The sequence below is a fragment of the Pristis pectinata genome, chromosome 10 (assembly GCF_009764475.1).
Source record: "Pristis pectinata isolate sPriPec2 chromosome 10, sPriPec2.1.pri, whole genome shotgun sequence".
NCBI classification, from domain to species: Eukaryota; Metazoa; Chordata; class Chondrichthyes; order Rhinopristiformes; family Pristidae; genus Pristis; species Pristis pectinata.
The window spans coordinates 29,241,879-29,255,934 of record NC_067414.1 but is presented as its reverse complement, the minus strand read 5'-3'; the positions used below and the strand labels follow the sequence as shown (position 1 = coordinate 29,255,934).

The 14,056-nt window shown below is 42.7% G+C and overlaps 1 protein-coding gene across 6 annotated transcripts in view; it reads right to left on the bottom strand.

Annotated features, from left to right (window-relative positions):
• Window positions 1-14,056, bottom strand: part of ankrd6b (ankyrin repeat domain 6b) — a 142,670-nt gene that overhangs the window by 123,786 nt on the left and 4,828 nt on the right. The window contains exon 1 of one of the 6 annotated variants that reach the window (XM_052025070.1): window positions 11,232-11,377. The exons of 4 other annotated variants lie outside the window; for them this stretch is intronic. The gene's annotated coding sequence lies outside the window, so the exon portion shown is untranslated. Of the gene's footprint in view, window positions 1-11,231; window positions 11,378-14,056 lie in introns of those variants that run through there. One more of the 6 variants, XM_052025072.1, reaches the window with a different exon arrangement.

Genomic DNA, 14,056 nt, shown 5'->3' with positions numbered 1-14,056 from the left:
ATTGCTCCCCTCCACTAGACTCAACTTCTGCTATGCAACAGTGATAAAATGAACAGGTGATCTAAGATCAGACGGTCATCAATCAGACAAACTACATTCTTCCCTCACATTATTCTTGCATCTTGCATGGTTGCCTCTCCAAACAGGATGGTTACAGAGTTATACACTACACAACAAAAGTGATTACACTTCAAGCCCTTATGGGATATTTTGAAATGAAAAAGGATGCTATACAAGTCACAGGTAGATAGGGTTATAAAGAAAGCTTTTGGCATCCTGGCATTCATAAATCAAAGTATTGAGTATAGGAGTTGGGATGTTATAGTGAAGTTGTATAAGACATTGGTGAGGACAAATTTGGAGTATTGTATGCAGTTCTGGTCACCTAACTATAGGAAGGATATCAGTAAGATTGAAAGAGTGCAGAGAAGATTTACTAGAATGTTGCCGGGTCTTCAGGAGTTGAGTTACAGGGAAAGATCGAACAGGTTAGGACTTTATTCCATGGAGCATAGAAGAATGAGGGGAGATTTGATAGAGGTTTACAAAATTATGAGGGGTATAGACAGAGTAAATGCGAGTAGGCTCTTTCCACCTAGATTAGGAGAGATAAGTATGAGGGAGCATGGCTTTAGGGTGAAAGGGGAAAGGTTTAGGGGGAACTTCTTCACTCAGAGTGGTGGGAGTGTGGAACGAGCTGCCATCTGACTTGGTAAATGCAGGCTCCCTCTTAAGTTTTAAGAATAAATTGAATAGAGACATGGATGGGAGAGGCCTGGAGGGTTATGGACTGGGTGCAGGTCAATGGGACTAGCAGAATAAAGTTTCGGCACAGACTAGAAGGGCCGAATGTCCTGTTTTCTGTGCTGTGGTGTTCTATGGGTTTAAGTGCAAGGATCCCAAGTATATGGACACTTCTGCCATCACAGCGCAGCAGCTATACATTGTCATAAAGTCAAAGTCAGAGAGGTAAAGCAAAGAAACAGGCCATTCAGCCCAGAGTCTGTGCTGACCATCACTACTCATTTACTCAATAATTCCAAGCAAGTTTGTTACCAAACTCCGAGACCTAGGATTCAACACCTCCCTCTGTAACTGGATCCTTGACTTTCTAACAAACAGACCGCAATCAGTGAGGATAGGCAGCAATACCTCCCGCACGATTATTCTCAATACTGGTGCCCCACAAGGCTGCGTCCTCAGCCCTCTACTCTACTCCCTATACACTCATGACTGTGTGGCCAGATTCTGCTCTAACTCCATCTACAAGTTTGCAGATGATACCACCGTTGTAGGCCATATCTCAAACAGCAAAGAGTCACAGAGTACAGGAAGGAGATAGAGAGCTTAGTGGAATGGTGTCATGACAACAACCTTTCCCTCAATGTCAACAAAACAAAAGAGCTGGTCACTGACTTCAGGAAAGGGGGCGATGTATATGCACCTGTCTACATTAATGGTGCTGAGGTTGAGAGCTTCAAGTTCCTGGGTGTGAACATCACCAACAGCCTGTCCTGGTCAAATCACGTAGATGCCATGGCCAAGAAAGCTCACTAGCGCCTCTACTTCCTCAAGAGGCTAAAGAAATTTGGTTTGTCCCCTTTGATTCTCACCAACTTTTACCGATGCACCATAGAAAGCATCCTATCTGGATGTATCACGGCTTGGTACGGCAACTGCTCTGCCCAGGACCGAGAGAAGCTGCAGAGTTGTGGATACAGCCCAGTGCATCACGGACACCAGCCTCCCCTCCTTGGACTCTGTCTTTACCTCTCGTTGTCTTGGTGTAGCAGCCAGCATAATCAAAGACCCCACCCACCTGGGACATTTTCTCTTCTCTTCCATCGGGTAGAAGATACAGGTGCCTGAGGGCACGTACCACCAGACTTAAGGACCGCTTCTACCCCACTGTGATAAGACTATCGAACGGTTCCCTTATACAATGAGAAGGACTATAACCTCACGATCTACCTTGTTGTGACCTTGCACCTTATTGCACTGCACTTTCTCCGTAGCTGTGACACTTTACTCAGTACTGTTACTGTTTTTACCTGTACTACATCAATGCACTCTGTACTAACTCACTGTAACTGCACTGTGTAATGAATTGACCTGTATGATCGGTTTGTAAGACAAGCTTTTCACTGTACCTCGGTACAAGTGACAATAATAAACCAATACCAATTTACACCAAGTCTGCATTAATCCCAATCGAAAACAAATAAAACTGATGTTGGAATTTGAAAAACAAAATATACCGTAAAAACTCAGCCTGTCAAGCAGCATCCATGGAAAGAGAAACCAGTTAATGTTTCAGGTCAATGACCCTTTCTCAGAACTGGGGACAGATTAGAGAGTTTACCATTTTCAATGTAGAGCTTTGAGGGAGGAGCAAAGTGTACAACAAAAGACTAAATGGAGATTGATTAAGGCAGATCAGGTGTTAAGGAGCATGACAAATTACTATTAGCAACGTACTTTAAAGAACCTGAGGTGAGAAAGGGTCATAAGCATGACAATGATGAGAGAACAGTTTACCCTAAATTGGAAAATTCAACGTTCAATCCAGTTGGCTGCAAAATGTCTGGACAGAAGATAAGATGGAGCAACACACACACAAAGTGCTGGAGGAACTCAGCAGGTCAGGCAGCATCTATGGAGGGAAATAACAGTCAACATTTTGGGTTAAGACCCTTCATCAGGACACAGAGTATGTCGTTTTCTCATTTAAATTGGGTCTCTCTGAAGCAATGGAGGCGGCCACAGACAGACAAGTCAGAAGGGGAGTGGGACCGAGAATTAAAGTGGCAAATTAAAGTTATAGATTAATCCCATTTTAATTCTCCCTACATTTTGGTATTGGCATATTACTGTCACTTGTACTAAGGTACAGTGAAAAACTTGTCTTGCATACCGTGCATTCAGATCAATTCATTACACAGTGCATTGAGGGAGTACAGGGTAAAAACAATAACGGAATACAGAGTAAAGTGTCCAGCATAAAGAGTACAGCGACAGAAAGTGCATTGCAGGTAGACAGTAAAGGTGCAAGGTCAAACAAGGTAGATTGTGAGATCAAGAGTCCATCTTATCATATAAGGGAACTGTTCAATATTCTTATCACCATGGGATAGAAGCTGTCCTTGAGCCTGGTGGTGTGTGCCCTCAGGCTCCTGTATCTTCTACCTGATGGAAGAAGAGAGAAGAGAGAATGACCCAGGTGGGTGAGGTCTTTGATTATGCTGGCTGCTTCACCAAGGCAGTGAGAGGTATAGACAGAGTCCACAGAGGGGAGGCTGGGTTCCGTGATGTGCTGGGCTGTGTCCACAACTCTCTGCAGATTCTTGCAGTCCCAGGTAGAGCAGTTGCCGTACCGAGCTGTGATGCATCCAGATAGGATGCTTTTTATGGTGCATCGGCAAAAGTTAGGGAGTTCCAAATTTCTTTAGCCTCCTGAGGAAGTAGAGGTGCCGGTAAGCTTTCTTGGCCGTTGCATCTACGTGGTTGGACCAGGACAGGCTATTGGCGACATTCACTCCGAGGAACTTGAAGCCCTCAACTCTCTCAACCTTGGCACCATTGATGTAGAAAGGTGCACGTACACAGCCCCCTTTCCTGAAGTCAATGACCAGGTCTTTTGTTTTGCTGACATTGAGGGAAAGGTTGATGTCATGACACCATTCCACTAAGCTCTCTATGTCCTTCCTGTACTCTGACTCATCAATATTTGAGATACAGCCTACTACAGTGGTATCATCTGCAAACTTGTAGATGGAGTTAGAGCAGAATCTGGCCACGCAGTCACGAGTGTATAGGGAGTAGAGGACACAGCCTTATGGAGCACCAGTGTTGAGAATAATCGTGCTGGAGGTGTTGCTGACTATCCTCACTGATTGCGGTCTACTGGTCAGAAAGTCAAGGATCTAGTTGCAGAGGGAGGTGTTGAGTCCCAGGTCACAGAGTTTGGTGATGAGTTTGCTTGGGATTATAGTATTGAAGGTGGTGCTGTAGTCAATAAACAATAGTCTAACATAGCTCTACCCAATCATCAGCTTCATCCAAATTTTACCACTCACCTATACACTATGGCCAATTTACAGTGGCCAATTACTGTACCAACCTGCATGTCCTTGGGATGTGGGAGAAAACTGGAGCACCTGGGAGAAACCCATGTGGTCACAGAGAGAATGTGCAAACTCAACATAGATAGCACTCGAGGTCAGGATTGAACTTGGGTCCCTGGCTATGCCCAGATAATGGCTGGATATTTATTTTAGAGAGAAAAGATCATTTAATATGGAACAGAAGGTAGCCACCATTTTGAATTAATACAGGATGTTCTATTTGAAGCATAATGATCCATATCGTATCGGTGGTGAACAATCTACGAATGAGTCATCTGTCTTTTCTGCCGACAATACTATAATCATGTAAGGGGAAAATAATTCATCCATAATTGCTTTTCCTGCAAATAACTAACTGGCTGCCCTTCTTTGTTTACTCAAATGTAATAGAAATTGAAACAAAAAGCTGATGTCTGAAAAGAATAACATGAAATACAATACTGATATTATGCAGTGATGCATGTTACCCCAAGCTAAAAATAAAAGTTCAGCTGTTTGAACAGAAACAAATTAGTTGTGTTAACAGGACCCAAATGAATGTTTCATATTTTAAAGAAACAGTACAAAGAACATATCAGCAGGTGGAACAATGCACTCCTGACTGATACAATTCTACCTGGCAGGAGCCAGATCGGAAGCTTCAGCATTACCAGCACCCTGCACCAGCAGAGGGTAAACATCACAGTCTACGAGGAAACAAGCAGGTTGGTAGATAAGGGGTAGCTCAATCCTCAATATTCATCAGTCAGTTCTCCCTTTTCATGGTGTTACCAAGGTGCCACCTGAAGCTAACCTTAACTTATGCTGCCTGGACACCTGCAATAGTTTGTGGAAAAATAACAGAATATACAGCAAGGAAATATCGATCCTCTCCTCACACAGGAGATAAAGAAACTGGCCATAGAGGTAGAAGATAGATGACAGAAAAGGAAAATAGATCCCATTACTATATGTCAGCCAATTAGTCTTTTTTTAATTCCAACTTGTTTTTTCATACTCAACCTGCTGAAGTAAACTTTGCTCAAAAATTCCATCGCAAACTAGTGCTGTGCAACCATTGCACATGGAACGAGGACATCGCTGGCAAGGCCAGATTTACTGGTCAACCCCAGAAAAGGACAACTGCTGCCTTGATGCACAAGATACTTCATAGCCGGATCTTTCAATTGTTCTGAATCATCAGAATCTTGACTTTCCTCCAGTTAACATGAACAGAGAAAGCAGGCAAAACTGGAACTGGAAAGCCAGGCCCCATCTCATATGGATTTCAATGAAGGTTAAGTATTGGTATCACAATCCTAAACTTTAACACAAACCTTGCTAGAAATAAAAAATCCCAAAAGTGAACCAGCCCTGCTTGTTGAACATTTTATGTTAAGAACACAGCAGATGCGACGGGACAGCCCACTATTCTTTCAGTTCGAAAACCTTGGATTGAATGCAATCCAATGCAGTGAACATCTCATCTGGCAGCAAGAACCCATGTAAAATAAGAGTGGGCAGGGGTGTAGAAGATAACCACAGGTTTAGAAAGCGTCAACGATAAGCTGTTCCAAGGATCAGGACGACAGATTTAAAAATCAATAATCATGCAATGGATGGGGAGGACAGTGGTGATCTGGAACACCTACCCTGTAAAGGTGCAGGAAGCACAGTCAAAAAGGAATTTCATTGGCAATTAGGGGGAAAATAATTTTACATGACCACAGGGAAAAAGGGACTGACTGGATTGCCCCAAAAAGAACCATTATGATGGGTGAAATAGCCTCCTCCTGTACCAATTCATGAAACAGGTGGAGGGAAGACAAGGTAGGCTGGTATGCTTGGAAGTGGAAACACTTCGGTGGTCAAAAAGTCAGCTCAAGAGTCAATACAATGCCAAGCTTGCAAACTGTTTGATTCAGACAGCTGCCTTAATGAAGATGGTGTCACAAGCAGGAGAACAGAATTTGGGACAGGGAATGACAACGATGGTTTTAATCTTTCCAGTTATTAGTTAAAAGAACATTTTGTTCATCTGGGGCAGGATCTCAAACTTGCTGATGGTTTAGAGTCAGTGGAGTCGTCAAAGGTGATGGTGAGGTAAAGCTAAGTGTTATCAAGTTATTTTGAAAAACTGATTCCATGTTTTCAGATGACATTGATGAGCAGGATGACAAACAGGATAAATTCAACAGACTCCACAGGTAATGATGGAGAGGCAAAAGAGAAGCCTTTACTGGCAATTCTCTCGTTATGACTAGGGAGAGTCAAGAATAGAACCAGGTGAGTGCAGTCCCCTTTAGCTAGACACAGCTGGAGAGCCACCTGAGGTGGTAGATACAGTCATCCACAACAAAGGGTGCAGGCCAGTTACAATCAGATCGTCATTCATGAACTTTGCCAGAGCTGCTTTCATACTGCTGTGGTGTCGAGCAAGCAAAGAGCTCCGGGAAAGATGATCATGAGGCCACAACATGTTCATGAAATTTGGAGGAGAGGGAGAGGTTGGAGATAGGGCAGGAGCTGCACCACTGAAAATACAATATTTATATATTGCTAGAATATTATGAAAGTAATACAACTTTTGATCCAGTTTCTTGAATTAAATAATTTGTTGCAGTTAACCAATAGTTTTTTTTGAGCTCAACAGGATAAAGGTTGTCAATGCTGAGAATAGAGACCTTCAAGTTTCAGGTAACCACTGACAGCATCAACCACTCCCACATCAGGTAACATATAGCCAGAGGGAGAGACCAAGCTTTCAATACACTCTCTAATTTCAGAAGAGAATCTGGCTCTAAATTAGTGCAACATCTTTTTTTAAACTGCCTACATCTGCAATCCTTCTCAGACCTCCTGGTTTCATACCATGTAATCCTTTACTAAACAAAAAAAAGGAAGATTATCAAAATTGTCTTTATACTAAAATATGGAAGGATTTGCAAGAGGAATTAAGCCTTAAGTTACTCTATCTTTTAAGGATAAATTGGATAAAGATTTCAAGGGCATGATATAGAGCTGTGGAGATCAGTGGGATTTTGAAATGCTCCAGGATAGAGCTTGCCCAAATATCCTTCACTTCAGCAACAAAAATCTTAGCAAGAAATCTGGCTTCTAGACCTTTCTCCCTGATCATTAAGTGGCATGCAAGAACAGGGCAGAGATGGATAGATATTTTGGCCTAGGTCACTTTTCTTCACTTTCAGTAGGCAAGATCCTGATCCAATGGAACCCTCCAAAATCTCTGCAGCCAGAATGAATCAAATTGAGACAAAAAATTCTTTATCCACTATATCAACATTCTACTGTATTGTCCCAAATTTGTATCCCATCAGTGCTTCTCAACCTTTCCCCATTCACAGATGCAAAATGAAGAGTTAAGGTAGAGAGGAAAATAAGAGTCCCAAATTGATGGTTTAAAGATTTTAAAAAAAGAGCATTGCAGAATGTAACTAAGCCTTAATCACCTCATTCTTTATGAAATCTTATTTTTCTTAGCTAGTGTAGAACATCCAGAGACATACAAAGGCCATAAATGCACAGCTGACTAGACTACCTGTATGTTAAAAAACAGTACAGGTGACTCCCACATTACAAGGGGGTTGCATTCCTGGAAGACCATTTGTATTGTAATTTTCTGTGACACAAAGCCACATCATCTGCACATTCATCAAAAAATGCGAGCTGAAAATAAAATAAAATTGACACACAAGTTCTGCAAGAGCAGATTTTTATTCCATTTCTCAGATTTTCTGGTAGTAATTTGTCAATTCCCTAAGCACGAATTTCCTTTACCCAAACTGCAGAAAATGTACTGTCGTCTGTACTACAATAAACATCGTAATAATGAACATTGTCACAGGACCAAAGTTACAGCCAAAAGGAATTTTCACGTCAAAATACACTATGTAATGGAAAAGAATTTAACAGTAATAAAGTGCTTAAGAATTTTCCCAGGTGAAAACCATCTGCAATAAAATGTGCTTTGGAGAAATACAAATATTACTGTAAATTCTTTACATGCTTTCTCTGTCCAATGGCTTTCCCTTGTCATACAAGCCTAATCAAAACATCAAGGACTGCACCCTAAGGGCCTTCTGCCATTATACATTGAGGGACTTAACCCAGCGTACAAACCTCTTAAACACTTGAAGTTTGTAACATCCCAGGAGGCCACAAGTGGCAATGGTGCTCTATACACAGAAAGTGCTAACAATCGAAATGTGTAGAACCGATAGCATTAAATGCATAGACTGAATGACAGAATGTGAAGAAAGCCATGCACTTTGTACTGTGTGCGCGCGCGCGTGTATACACACACACATACATATATATACACACACATATACACACACACACACATTTTATAAACAAACTATTTTTGAAATAAAAAATTAAAACATCATGGGTGCTTAACGTATCAAATTTTCCCTCTTTTACTATGCCATGATTTTCAATAGGTTCTCAGGTCTTCCTTTCACTGTAGATTAACCACAGCAGTTATGAGAATGCCACCATCATGATTTTCTACATATTCCCACACCCACCTGACTTCAAATTACATCACTGATTCTGAGCTGGAATCTGGGATTATCCATCTACCTCATTACTTCACACAAGGCCACGACAAGGGCTGCATTATTTAGACAGAAGGCCACCCTCAGGGCCTTCCAGAGCTAGCCTAGAACAGATTTAATAAAATAAAAGAAATCCAAGACACACCCCTTCCCCCCCTCACAAAATATTCAATTTAGATATTCCAGAACACTGTTCTCATGCCAATCACAGACAAGAAGTTTCACACACCTTCCTACTTCCTGCAAACCAAAAGATGATCTGATGTACAGAAATTATTTCCACAGGGCTTCTCCAGATCACCTAGCACAACTTCAGCTAAAAATCAGCAGACATCCTGACAACTTTGTTGCTGAAATATACACATTGAATAATATTACTTGACACAAGGCTGCATCATAGACTTTTCCCAGCTTCCAGCCACCTCTAAACAATTCTAGCTTATCTGCACTAACTCACCAGAGGCTATTCCAAGTTCCTAGGATTCCTTCCATAAATTCTCCTGCCTTCCTCTCACGTCCTTTAAGCAATCATTTAAATAACACACTTCCCAATCTCTCCTTTAACACAGAATTAAATTCCATATTAAAATGCTCCATATAGGTCCAAGGTCCTGATGGTTCAAGTCCATCCCTATATACATTATAATTAATAAAACTTACATAACTTGACTCAGCACCACTTATACCAACCCCCAAAACAATTCACTGTATTTAACCCACACAAAAGAGTGATGCCAAAATCTAGATGTGGGTCTGCTGTGAACAGGAATATGGTATTGGTGTATATAAATAAACTGATTACTCTCTAGAAGCTTTAATTAAATATTAAGGTATAGTTCGAACCCAATTTGTACTGCCAAACAATTCCAAATTACTCTTGATAGCCTAACACTTAGAAATATCACTTAATAATCATTGAAAATATATCTTGTACAAGTCACTGGTGAGGCTGCATTTGGAGTATGGTGTACGGTTTTAGTCACTGTTATAGGAAAGATGTGGCTAAACTGGAAAGAGTGCAGAAAAGATTTACGAGGATTGGTATTGGTTTATTATTGTCACTTGTACTGAGGTACAGTGAAAAGCTTGTCTTGCATACTATTCATACAGGTCAGTTCATTACACAGTGCAATTACATTGAGTTAGTACAGAGTGCATTGAGGTAGTACAGGTAAAAACAATAACAGTACAGAGTAAAGTGTCACAGCTACAGAGAAGTGCAGTGCAACAAGGTGCAAGGTCACAACAAGGTAGATCGTGAGGTCAAAGTCCATCTCATCGTATAAGGGAACCGTTCAATAGTCTTATCACAGTGGGATAGAAACTGTCCTTAAGCCTGGTGGTATGTGCCCTCAGGTTCCTGGATGTGGCCAGGACTAGAGGGCCTGAGTTATTGGGAGAGGTTAGGTCTTTATTCCTTGGAACGTAGGAGAATGAGGGGTTTATAGAAGTGTTTAAGATTATGAGAGGCATAGATAAAGTGGATGGTAACAGTCTTTTCCCCAGGGTAGGAGAGTCCAAAACTAGGGGACAAAGATTTAGGGTGAGAGGGGAAAGATTTAAAAGGGACCTGAGGAGCAACTTTTTCACGCAGAGGGAGGTGAGTATATGGAACGAGCTGCCAGAAGAAGTAGTTGGGGCAGGTACAATAGTATCATTTAAGAGGCATTTGGATAGGTACATGGACGGGTGGGGCTCGGGGGGGATATGGGCCAAATGCAGGAAATTGGGACTAGCTGGGTGGACAACATGGTTAGCCTGGACTGGTTGGGTTGAAGGGCCTGTATCTGTGCCGTTTTGCTCTATGACTCTCTTTGGATAAATGAGGTCAAGTAACCATGTTTATACTGTTACATTTCAATTCATACCGATAATTATATTAAGGTCAAAACAAAACATTATTTTCATTTTACCTTTATTTAACAATGTTATTTTGATGTTAAAGTCAGACAAAAAACAAAGTTGCCAACACTGTTGCAAGAAAGCAAATGTTTTTGTTTGTTGATTGCTTCAGATAAACCAAAACACCACCACCTAAGGAATATTGCAAAACTAATGAATTTCGAGGCTGGCATAAATCAAGAGCAAAAAATCCGAAATCTTGGAACACTGTACCAGAGAGCAGAGGCCCTCTAATGACAGGGCAGCTCACCGTCTGCACCCTGCCAATTACCACTCACCATCTGGGTCGTGTCCAAGAGATCAGTGGCGCAAACCCCCAGAGGACGAGCGAACCCCGGAGCTCTCTACCTGCTGCGCAGTCCACCCGGGCTCAGTCCAGTCGCTTTCTTTAACCTGAATCGTTAAGGATCTCTCGACGAAAGTGTCACCGAGACCGGTCTCGGTTCCCCCACTCTTCCCCCCCCCCCCCGTCCCTCAGCGCACAAACCTTCACGGAACAGAAGCTCTCGACAACAACAAAAAAAACAGCAGTAAGGGCCAATCAGCCGATGTGAAGCACAAACACTAACACACCTGGAAAACAACGACTTCACCCAACCCGCTGAGATACAAAGGTTCTGGCAAAATAAGCAAAGGGACAATTTACCTTTCAAATGGACGGTGTTCTTTTTTTTGCACGGCCAACGAATGTCCACAGGTCTGAAAGAAGGTCCAGTTTTCTACTCTCACTGTCTCAGTTGCAACTACGCAGATTAAACCCCTCAGCTTGCACAATGATCACTTCAACCCCCCGCGGTGCCTGCCCGACGCGACCCCTGGGGAACGCTGGCTGACACTGCAGCACAGCGCCACTGCCCCAGAGCGACGCCTGGGGGCTGCTGGCGGATACTGCAGCACAGTGCCACTGTCCCAGAGCAGTCACTGGGGGGAACAAAGGCATGCACTGCAATACAGTGCATTGTCCCAGAGTAACCACTGGAGGAACAAAGGCATACACTGCAACACAGTACTCTGTCCCAGAGTAACCACTGGAGGAACAAAGGCATACACCGCAACACCATGCACTGTCCCAGAGTATCCACTGGAGGAACAAAGGCAAACACTGCAACACAGTGCACTGTCCCAGAGTAACCCCTGAGGGACAGAGGCTTACACTGCAACATAGTGCCATTGACCCAGAGCAAACTTTGGGGGAACAAAAGCATACACTGCAACTTGGTGCACTGTCCCAGATCAACCCCTGGGGGACAGAGGCATACACTGCAACACAGTGCCACTTATCCAGAACCCCTGGGGGACACAGGCAGACACTGCAAGACAGTGTCACTGTTTCAGGGTAACTCATGGGGTACACAAGCTGAAAGAAATTTTCATATGACTGAAGGAGACCGAAAAAGGAATTATAGATTGGTTGGTCTACACAGTTGTAATTATTGGAAAAAAACTGAAGATAAATCTGCACTTGGAGAGGCAGGATTGATTACAAATAATCAGCATAGCTTTGTTAAGGAGAGGTCATGTCTGACTAATTTGACTGAATTATTCAAGGAGTTGACTATGTGTGTAAATGCAGGTAGAGCTGTTGGTGTAGTTCTACATTGCCTCAGTCAGATCTTTGAAGAGGTCCCACTGGGGAAACAGGTCCAAAAGGTAAGAGTCCATGGAATCTAGGGCTATTTGGCAAACTGGATCTGAAATTGGCTCAGTGATGGGAGGCAGAGGGTGATTGATGAGGATTTTTATTTGCAGTTGGAAGCCTGTAACCATTGGAGTACCACAGGGATTGGTGCTTGTGTTTGTTATTTATATGAACAATATGGATGTGAATATAGGAGGACTGATTAGAAGTTCACAGCTGACATGAAAATTGATGGTATGGTATTAGTAAAATGGGCAGAGCAAAAGCAGATGGAATGTAATCCTGAAAAATGAGAGCATTGACTGAGATTGTGCTGTACATTTGCCTTCATCTTGGAAGAAATAATATACTTTCCTTCTCTCTGCAAGGCTGAATCATGCAGAGTCCCCTCTATATATGCTGTGATCAAATGTACCCTTTCTTAAAGATGGTCACAACTAAAGTGTCTCTGGGATTTCCCAGCATATTTTTCACATCCCAGATGAGGGAGATGGAGTCATAACTTCCACCGAGAAATACTATGTTTTAATACGTCAGCAGGGATTTTGCCCAATTCTAAATAAATTTTAAACTCCTACTGGACCAGAATAGCATCAAAGTTGTTGCAGATAGTTTGCTTTGGGATGAAAACCAGTTTATTGACAGTAAAGATAGAGTTTCAGTTGAAGGGTCCTTTCAAGTATTCTTTCCAGTGTACACTGCCTCTCTATCATTAATAAGCTCTTCTCCATTTCTGGTTCTCAGTGGGATGAGTCCTTGGGTGTGTAGGCCATATATAGTCTTCATAACTTCCAAAACATTCATGAGCTATGAGATCATGATGAAAATACCATCATACATGTGCCTAGAAATTCTTTTGCATAGTGCTGTTTCTCTTCAGCCCTCTGTGATCGAAGATTGATTAGAAGTCAGAGTAAATCACACTTAGATCAAATCATGCCACTCGTGAAGTTTGACCTGATATTTCAGAGTGCATGTCACCTTTGTAACCCCAATATGATTTCAGTATTAGGGATAGTATCAGGAAGGGGAAGTCGGGAGAACACGCACCAGTGAAACAAAGGACCGCAGATACTGGAATCTAGATGAAAAACACTGTGATGTTGGAGGAACTCAGCAGGCCAGGCAGCATCCATGGAGAAAAGCAGGCAGTCAAAGTTTCAGGTCAGGACCAGGACTGAAGATAGGAAAAGGGGAAGCCCAATATATTAGAGGGAAAAACAGAGCAGTGATAGGTGGACAAAATAGGTGGATAGGTATCACGGCTCTGCTTTTCCCTCCCATATTTTCGGCTTCCCCTTTCCCTATCTTCAGTCCTGAAGAAGGGTCCTGACCCGAAAAGTTGACCGCCTGCTTTTCTCCACGGATGCTGCCTGCCCTGCTGAGTTCCTCCAGCATCATAGTGTTTTTCATTGAACACACACCAGTTCTCATTGAGGAGTCAGTGGTGGAAAGGGTGAGCAGCTTTAAGTTTCTGGGTATCAACATCTCAGGTCTGTCCTGGGCCCAACACATTGATGCAATCATGAAGAAGGCACGCCAGCAGCTCTAGTTCATTAGGAGTTTGAGGAGATTTGATATGTCACCAAAGAGTCTTGCAAATTTCTATAGATCTATGGTGGAGAGCATTCTGACTGGCTGCATCACAGCCTAGTACGCAAGAGGCTGCAGAGGGTTGTAGACTCAGTCAGCTCCATCACGGGCACAACCCTCCCCACCATCGAGGACATCTTCAAGAGGTGGTGTCTCAAGAAGGCGACATCCGACACTAAGGACCCTCCCCATGCGGGACATGCCCCCTTCTTGTTACTACCATTGGGGAGGAGGTACAG